Below are 9,398 nucleotides of genomic sequence, written 5' to 3'. Positions count from 1 at the left end.
GAGAGACAGCCAGCGAGAGAGGGAACACAAGCAGGGGGAGAGGGAGAGGAAGAAGGGCTCCTAGCAGAAGAAGCCTGATGTGGGGCTCAATCCCAGAACGCTGGGATCATGCCCTGAGCCGAAGGCAGACGCTTAACGATTGCGCCACCCAGGCGCCCCCAGAAATTGTTTTAACTCTTAACTGCCCCTTCTGGTGTTTACCTCCACATTTCTAAGTCATAGGCATACACTGCTTATTTCTTGATTTCCCAATTTCCAGCATAATTTATTGACTTCCCACCATGATAGCTGAGGGTTTAGTTCTCCTGGGCCAATTAATGTACTCTGATTATATGTTTGATTCCCCCCAATTATTTATTTTTCTTGTAATAATAGCCTCAATACTTTTGTTTAATTTTTATAAACAATTTTTATAAATCCATCCTTAATTTTTCCCAGATGCTTTGGCTCGTCTGTTTAAACAGAAGACAAATGAGTTTTCCCAAACTTTTAAACATACGACATTTGTTCTTTTTTACATGGAGCCCTCCCTTCTGGAGCCTCTGTCCTCCAGCCCCACTAGGAACTGGTAGCTCTCTGCCACACACCTGTCCTCCTGGTGGTGTCCTTCAGCCTCTGTCTTGTGTTGAGAACTCTGTTGCCGGAATCCTATGTCCTCCTCTCTTTTGTTCTTCCTGGAACTCTCATTATTCAGATATTGGGTCTTCTGAACTGATCTTCTGTATCTGTGCTTTCCAATATGGTAGATTCTGGTCACTTGTGGCTTTTGAGCACTTGAAGTGTGGACAGTCCAAATTGAGGTATGTCATAAGATTCAGTATGAAGAAGGTCTTTTACCTTCTTCTGTATGAAGAAAGATTATAAAATATTTCATTAATAATTTTTATGTTGATTACATATTGAAATGACAGTATCTTGAATATATTAGGTTAAATAGAATATATTACTAAAATTAATTTTGGTTATTCTTTTTTGATGTGATTACTAAAAAAATCAAAATTAAAATGTGGCTTGTAATATATTCCTATTGGACAGTACTGCTTAGTGCGTATTATCTGCTCTATTACATTTTCCATCTTTTTATTCAGTCTGTTTTCTGGGAAATGTCATCAATTCCACCTTCTAATTCTTCTACTGAATTATTTCTTTTTTTTTTAAGATTTTATTTATATATTCATGAGACACAGAGAGAAAGAGGCAGAGTCAGGGGCAGTCTTCTTGCAGAGCAGGGAGCCCGATGCAGGACTCAATCCCAGGACTCTGGGATCACTACCAGAGCCGAAGGCAGACGCTTAACCTACTGAGCCACCCAGGCATCCCTGAATTTTTTGTTTCAACTGCCATCTTTTTAAATTTCCAAAAGCATTTTGTTAATCTTTTAGTCTTTCTTTTACATAGCATATTTCATTTATTTCATGAACACAATGGTTTCTCATCTCTGATTTTGTAATTCTAGCTCTCTTGACATTTTATTCTGCTATCTTCACTGTTCCATTTTCCTACAAGTTTCTGCATTCTCTTTGGTCTCCATTCATATTCAAGAGCTACCAAGAAGTTTGCCTAAACATCCTGCGTGCATTGGCTTGTTGGCTTGTGGTCTTTACTGTGGATTGATGATGGGGAAAGGTGGACTTTCTTAGAGAGACATCCCTCACCACCCCCACCAGCAAATGTTAGTTTGTGGAGGCTTTTCCTCTGGTACTTTTTTATTTCTCCAGAGAAGAATCTTCCAGGCTTCTGTCTTGGTAAATAGTAGCTGGGGGAAGGGAGAGAGATGTTGGAAGCTAAGTGTTCATTTTTCAGTTAATTCCACTATTTTCAGTGCCTACTCATCCCTGGCCTCTCTGACAGGTTTCCAAATCCAGATCTTCTCAGGTTCAATATCACTAGAGAATAAACCTTCTGTTACTTAAGAAAGTAGAGGGAGTCACCTGACCATAGGTTGGAAAGGGAAAGAGGATGTGGTTCATCCAAAGTTCAATTCCTCCATTACACTGTAGGGCCCAAGGGCCTCCCTTCTTTTTGGTGCCCTTTGTGAATACTTAACGTGGTTTAACTTTCTCTCTTCTGGTAAGTCAGTTACCATCGTCTTGCTGCATTTCATTTTTAGAAGCTATGTGTAGAGGCACCTGGGTATTCAGTTGGTAGAGCACATGACTCTAAATCTCAGGGTTGTAAATCCAAGCCCCATGTTGGGTGTGGCACCTACTTTAAAAAAAGAAAAGAAAAAAGAAAGCTGTGTTTAAATCTTTTATCTACTGTTATTCCCATCCTGTTCAGGTTGTCCTTGTGGGCTAATTCATTTTTAATTATGTAGTATTTTCTCAGAAGGGTTTTAGTAAATAGAGGAGATCAACACATTTCCTCATCTCTACCTGAACTGCTATTTCTACCCTAAGCTTAAGTTATTTACTGCTTTTTATTTTCTCCTTTGATAGAGGGCAGGATCCAAGCCTACTTTATCTTTGAGTCTACCTGCCACCGCCTTCTTCTTAGCGTCTACATGTGATTTTGTATATGCTAAGTGCTTGACAGAGAAGGAAGTCACTCATGTAAATTGTCCATAGTTTTGAAAGTTATTGGCTCCCTATGTGCCTAGGTAAAGTCACTTTACCTCTCTGAGCTACAGGAGATCTGAGTTAGAGTCTCTAACAGTCTCTAGATGACTTCTAAAGGCCCTACTTACCTTTAACATTCTAAGAATCCATGTGCCTAGTTTTTCCAGTAGTTTTCACTGTTTACTAATGTATATCATATCACCACTAGGCATCTAACATTGTGGAGACCTTTTACAAAGGAAAAAATTTAAATCCATCAAGAGGCAATAATTAACTCCTAGTTGAAGAGCTTATAATCCATGATCAACAACATGACCAAGTGTAGTATTGAAGATAGAATGAGAATAGCAAGTACGATAACACCAGTACCTTTTTCCTGTCCTACCCACGTAAGTCTTGGCACAAGGTGTGGAAGGATGAAAAATGTAGGTAGGGTAAAACTACTGGAAGTTATTTATTTTATTTCATTTTAAAGATTTTACTCTTAAGTAATCTCAACACCCAACATGGGGCTTGAACTTACAACCCCAAGATCAAGAGTCACATGCTCTAGCAAATGAGCCAGCCAGGCACTCCTGGAAGTTGTTTTAAAGTGTACCTTGGACTCTGGGAAACAAACTGAGGGCTTCAGAGGGGAGGGGNAGGAGGGGAGGGGGGTGGGGGAATGGAATAGGCTGGTGATGGGTAGTAAGGAGGGCACGTATTGCATGGTGCACTAGGTGTTATACGCAACTGATGAATCATGGAACTTTACATCAAAAACTAGGGATGTACGGTATGGTGACTAACATAATATAATAAAAATATTAATAAAAAAATAAAATAAAGTGTACCTTGGAGGGGCACCTAGNGTCAACAGATCAGGAGACAATTGTCACTTTTGAAAAGATAGTTTCTAACTTAAAATTTCCAAGAAAGGACCTGGTGTCGCACCTGGTGTAATGTAGGACCATATAGGGAAGCACCAGGGTGAGTCAGGAGGCGGAAGAAGTGTGAGGAAGGCATGGGCAAAAGACTTCACTGCAGTTTTTGCAGGAGGGAATGGGCAAGGTAACAAGCTGCTGAGCAGACTTCGGATTGGAGAGTTGATAGTTTGAATAATTGATAACTGGCTCAGCTGAATAACTGACAGCTGAATACCCTAAGGACAACTCCTCAGTTGTCCATTACCTGGGCCTGGGATGATTAGGGCGGAGGAATATTGCCTCGTGGAGTGGAAAAACAGGATACAGGTGGTGGTTCAGAGTAAGGGCTCTGGGTTGGTTAGTTTGCATTTGAAAGGTACTGTTCCTGGTAAGTTGTTCACTGTGTCTAAGAATTGGCTAAACCCTTGGAGGGTCAGACTCTCTCCTAGTCAGGGAGGCTCCAGATACCAGAGGATCAAAAGTACAGAAAATGAGAAAATATAGCTAACACAGAAGTGGTCAAACAAAGGCTGAGCTACAAAGCTAGAAAGTCATGAAGAAGCAGGCAATGAATCAGGAGTATGAGTTGAAGTATGACTTTTGGGAGAAGGCATATGAGTAGGCCAGAACTTAGAAAAACAAAGGTCAGGAATGTTCCATGTTTGGGAAAACAGCACTGGTAGTATCATCATGGATGGAGTGTGGGTAAGGTAGCATACCTTAGGAGATTCAGCTTTCTCACCTNTACTGGTCATGTTAACAAGATCTGTCCCAGACAGAAAGTAAGAGCAGGTGGAATGATCAAAGCCAAATTCCAGCTGCTANCACTGGTAGTATCATCATGGATGGAGTGTGGGTAAGGTAGCATACCTTAGGAGATTCAGCTTTCTCACCTAAATGGAAGTCTGGAGGTATAGTGTTGAGGGAGCTGCTCAAGGAAGGCAACAAGGATCCAGGCTCCATGTGACTTTTTACTCTGCCAGCCTTTATACTGTTGCTTTTGTTCACATGTTAACAAGATCTGTCCCAGACAGAAAGTAAGAGCAGGTGGAATGATCAAAGCCAAATTCCAGCTGCTATTTCTCCCTTTTTATCTGAGAGAGAATAACTTTCCCGGAAGTCCTGCCCAGTAGATTTCTTCTTATATCTCACTGGCCAAAACTGAGCCACATGGTTTGCCCCCAAAATCAGGGATATCTGCGGGAGGTAACTTTCTATCATTTACGTTGCAGACTCAAGCAAAATTGAGGTTCTCCTGGTAAGGATGAATCCCTCTGTGAATGGATTGTTTCGTAGTGTCTGCCACAGAAGGAAAAAGGAAATACAAGCTATGAGCTTGTCTCCCTCAACAAAATGAGACAAATTATATAAAGTATTTAGCACAATGCCTAGCTTATATTATGCACTCAAAAAAAAAAANGTATGCGCTCAAAAAAAAAAAAAGTTTGCTGCTTCTTTCCGCACAGCCAAGGAAACAGTCAAAAAAACTAAGAGGCAGACCTCACCAGACCCAAAGATTTTACTTATTAATTTCGGTCTTTAGGTGCTGGGGGTAAGAAAAGAGAATAAAATACGATTCCTTCCTTTTTTTTTTTAAGGTTTTATTTATTTATTTGACAGAGAGAGAGAGAGAGTGAGCAAGCATGACCAGGGGAGCAGCAGGCAGAAGAAGCAGGATCCCCTCTGAGCAAGGGAACCCGACGCAGGGCTCAATCCCAGGAGCCTGGGATCATGACCTGAGCCAAAGGCAGATCCTTAATGACTGAGCCACACAGGTGCCCCCGATCCCTTCCTTCTAAGAGCTTACACTTGTGCAGGTAAAAACGCGATGACTTGAATGTGATAAAAACTTCAGCAGAGGCAGCCTTGGAAGTGAGTAGAAGTGGGCAGAACTCAAGAGCACCCAGTGCAAATGAATCCCTCATCTCACAGATGAGGTAAGTAGAGGCCACCAGGGAAATGAAGGGTCTGACTGCAGTCATCCAATTCTCTGAGAATGGGGCCTGGATCCCAAGCCTCCTGATGCCCCCCGCTGGTGCCCCTCCTCTTAAATTGCCCTGTTGAAAGTGATTTGAAAATAGAAAGCTGGTTGAGGAGACCAGAATGACACCAGAAATACACCCTTGCCCTTTGGGGAGGTGGGCAGGCCATCCCACAAAAGCATGGCGCTTAGCGCAGGAGGAAACTTAACCAGCAGATTAACTGAACTCCCAGTATTGTGTTGTAGGTGTGCCAGCATGAAAGGGAGGACCCCTCTGAGTGGCAGGTAGGAGACTTCCTCTGGGTCAAGGCTTTTATTCATGTTGTTTTTTTAATTAGCAATCATGATTTTTCTTTTCTTTTCTTTAAAGACTGATTTATTTATTTGAGAGAGGGAGAGATGGCAAACACCGAGCTGGGGGGGGCAGGGGGGGGTGCAGAGGCAGAGGGAGAAGCAGACTCCCTGCCGAGCAGGGAGCCTCACGCAGGCTCGATCCCAGGACCCTGGGATCATGACCTGAGCCATCCAGGTGCCCCAGCAATCCTGATTTTTCTAAGGATTGCATTAAATCAGCAAATGCTTCTTGTATAAATCCCCACCCACTATTGGACAGCATGGGTCACTAAAATGTGGGAAAAGAATGGAAATTTGGGGTCCTGCTGCAAGATGCAAGACTAAATGAGGGAAAGAACCATAAAATGTCATTCAGGAATATTTTAAATATATTAAATGTATTCTGTTCACTACAATGACCACTATATTTCTTTATTTAAAGAATACTTTGTTTTGCTTGACATAAAGTATAGCACTAGGTTTTGTGTGCTTTTGTTATCGTTTAAACGATGAGTTAATGAAAATCGAAGACTGGCTGGCTGGCAGAAACAAAATAAAGTCACATCTGGAAACAGCTGCACTTGTAATTAAACGGCATTTAATGTGACTAATATCAAAAGGGTGGGTTTTTCTCCCTGTAGCATTAGGGACTCAAAATTCAGGCTTTCTAGCTGCTCTATTATAATAGTTTTGAGTCAGTGGGTGTTTAGAAGTCATTCTGATATTGATAAAGGAAAACCCCCAGTGAGCTATAGAGGAGATTTGAGTCAAAAGAAAAAATGAACAAGAGCTGCGCAGTTTGAATTTTGAGAACTGACATAAATTTTAGTTTTTTTTTTTCCTAAGCATTAACTGTTCAGTGTTTCAGTTCAATGAAATAAAGGCCTCTTGTTTCCCATACCAATCAAGTGACCTCCTGCCTTGCCATAATTAGTGGTAAACTTCAATATGCAAGCTAAAAGACCACCTGATTAAAAAGTGCAATTAATTTACATAGATCATTCAAAATGGCTAGATTAGATAGCTTATGGAGATCATGTAAAACTCTTTGAGCTGCTTTTATTGGCTTCTTTCCCTGCTGTTCCTCAGGTTCTGAGTATTTTCATGGGAATGAGTTTATCAAAGTGGGAAGGGCTTGGAGGTGATGGTTTTAGCTAATCACTGCTAAACATTTAAAGCTTTGCAATTATTTTTTTTTAAAGATTTTATTTATTTGACAGAGATAGAGACAGCTAGCGAGAGAGGGAACACAAGCAGGGGGAGTGGGAGAGGAAGAAGCAGGCTCATAGCAGAGGAGCCTGATGTGGGGCTCGAACCCACAACGCCGGGATCACGCCCTGAGCCAAAGGCAGACGCTTAACGACTGCACCACCCAGGCGCCCCTGCAATTATTATTTTTTTTTTATCAATTACTCAAGTATAAAACAAACAAGAAAAATGGCCTTACCTTCCTGCTTGGTGCTGAGTGGCCTAATGTTATTAGTGAATATTTATTAAGTGCCTGTGGAGTGCTAGGTGCCACTCAAAGCCCAGAGTTGTTTTAGAGCCTGTCATGATGAGCAGTGACTCCTCTCTCTGGGCCAGACAGCACTCGGGTTCTTCGGATCACTAGGAGATGGCTGCAGGATTCAAAAGCAAGATGATGGTCAATGGGTTTCTCGTTGCCTTAACTCGTAATTTGCAATGTCAAGCGATGTCCTGCATTATCTACTCTTCAGTATAAACAGTACTGGACTGCAGAGCTTGGCCCAGCCCCTGGGTGACAAGCACGAGGCTGTTCCAATGGTGAGGGAAGAGAGATCTGATTTCTTGCCTTCCCTAGGGTAGGAATTGTGCCCTCATGGCAACATTCGATTACAAATTTCCTTCCCTTTACCTGAGTTACAAATGGAAATTTCCCCCCTATTTATGTATGGAGGAAATATATTGAGAGAGAGATCAATCAAGCAGGGGTTCTAAACAAAGTAGCTTCAAGACAAGAGATTCGTTAATACAGGCTATCTTTGGGAGAGAATCCCAGGGACCCTGGCAACATCTTGCCAAAGAACAATAGATAAATCATCACCCTCTTTAGTCTCATCTGCTTCTCCTAAGAAGGAAAAATTGTCACAGCATTAGATGATCTTTGTCTAACTGTACAGGGTTGTCCTGGGAGTATCTCGTAATAACAGCACATGCCAATTTTCCTCTTAATATGCTTCCCAATATGTATCACTGTGACATGAGCTTTCTGTAAGTCCTTAATAATCTGGGGCTCTGAATCATTTGATAAGGAATCCTCCCCCCTCCATGAGATGAATTGTTGTGTTATAAGTGTTAGAACCTGAATTCTATGTTTAAATTCCTATGTAGCTTCTAAAATTTCACCTTTTTGTTCTCTGTAAACATAATCCAAGTTCCACTTCACTTTCTATATGCCTCAGTTCCCTCATTGGTATGCTTCAGATGATAGCATCATAATCAAGCAACTTAAAACTTTGATACAATCAGTTAGAATCATAGCAAATATCAACTAAAATAAAGGTGCTCGAACATTGATGCATATGAGAATCTCCTGGGGAGGGATGCCTGGGTGGCTCAGTCGGTTAAGAGTCTTCTATTGGCTCAGGTCACGATTCCAGTGTCCTGGGATCAAGTCCTGCATCAGGCTCCCTGCTGTGCAGGGAGCCTGCTTCTCCCTCTGCCTGCTGCTCCCTGCTTGCTGCTCCCTCTGCTTGTGCACCACCTCCTGACAAATAAATAAATTTCATTTCAAAAAAGAACCCAGGGGCGCCTGGGTGGCACAGCGGTTAAGCGTCTGCCTTCGGCTCAGGGCGTGATCCTGGTGTTATGGGATCGAGCCCCACATCAGGCTCTTCCGCTATGAGCCTGCTTCTTCCTCTCCTCCTCCCCCTGCTTGTGTTCCCTCTCTCGCTGGCCTGCTTGCTGCTCCCTCTGCTTGTGCACCACCTCCTGACAAATAAATAAATTTCATTTCAAAAAAGAACCCAATATGGCATTCTTTTAAAAAAAAAAAATCTCCTGGGGGAGTTCAGGGGAAAAAAATCCAGATGCCCAAGCTGCATCCAAGACCAATAAAATAAAAATGTCTGTGAAGAAGGATCCAGGTATGAGACAGGTTCTTTGGGGAAGGGCTTGCTGCTGGGGTGGCATTTGATAAAGAGATAAATGAAGTGAGGGTGGGAGCTATAGGAAAGCTTGGGGAAAAGAAAGCATTTCTGGGAGAAGGAGAAGTTAATGCAAAGGCCTGACCAGGGGCCTGGTCCCACAGGCCTTGTAAGTCATGGAGAAGGATTATGAGTTGATCGTGCCTGATAGGAAGACATTAAACGTTTTATGCAGAAGAGTTGCGTAATGGGCCTTCCACTCCAATCTCTGTGCAGAGAGTAGCCTGACAGGAGGCAAGGGCAGAAGGAGGAGATCTTTAGGGTGTCAGATGGTGGTGGCTTGGACCTATGGCAGTGAGGGAAGATGGTGAGAAATGGGCAGATTTGGGGATATATCTTGAAAGTAGAGCCAAGAAGGTTTGCCACCACATGAGACATGGGGTTAATAACAAGGGTTGATTCAAGGATGTCTTCAATTCTTTTGGCTTGAACAAGTGGGAGAATATTTAGTGAG

This window comes from Ailuropoda melanoleuca, chromosome 3, assembly GCF_002007445.2.
Source record: "Ailuropoda melanoleuca isolate Jingjing chromosome 3, ASM200744v2, whole genome shotgun sequence".
Taxonomy (NCBI): domain Eukaryota; kingdom Metazoa; phylum Chordata; class Mammalia; order Carnivora; family Ursidae; genus Ailuropoda; species Ailuropoda melanoleuca.
This window is presented reverse-complemented; position numbering follows the sequence as displayed.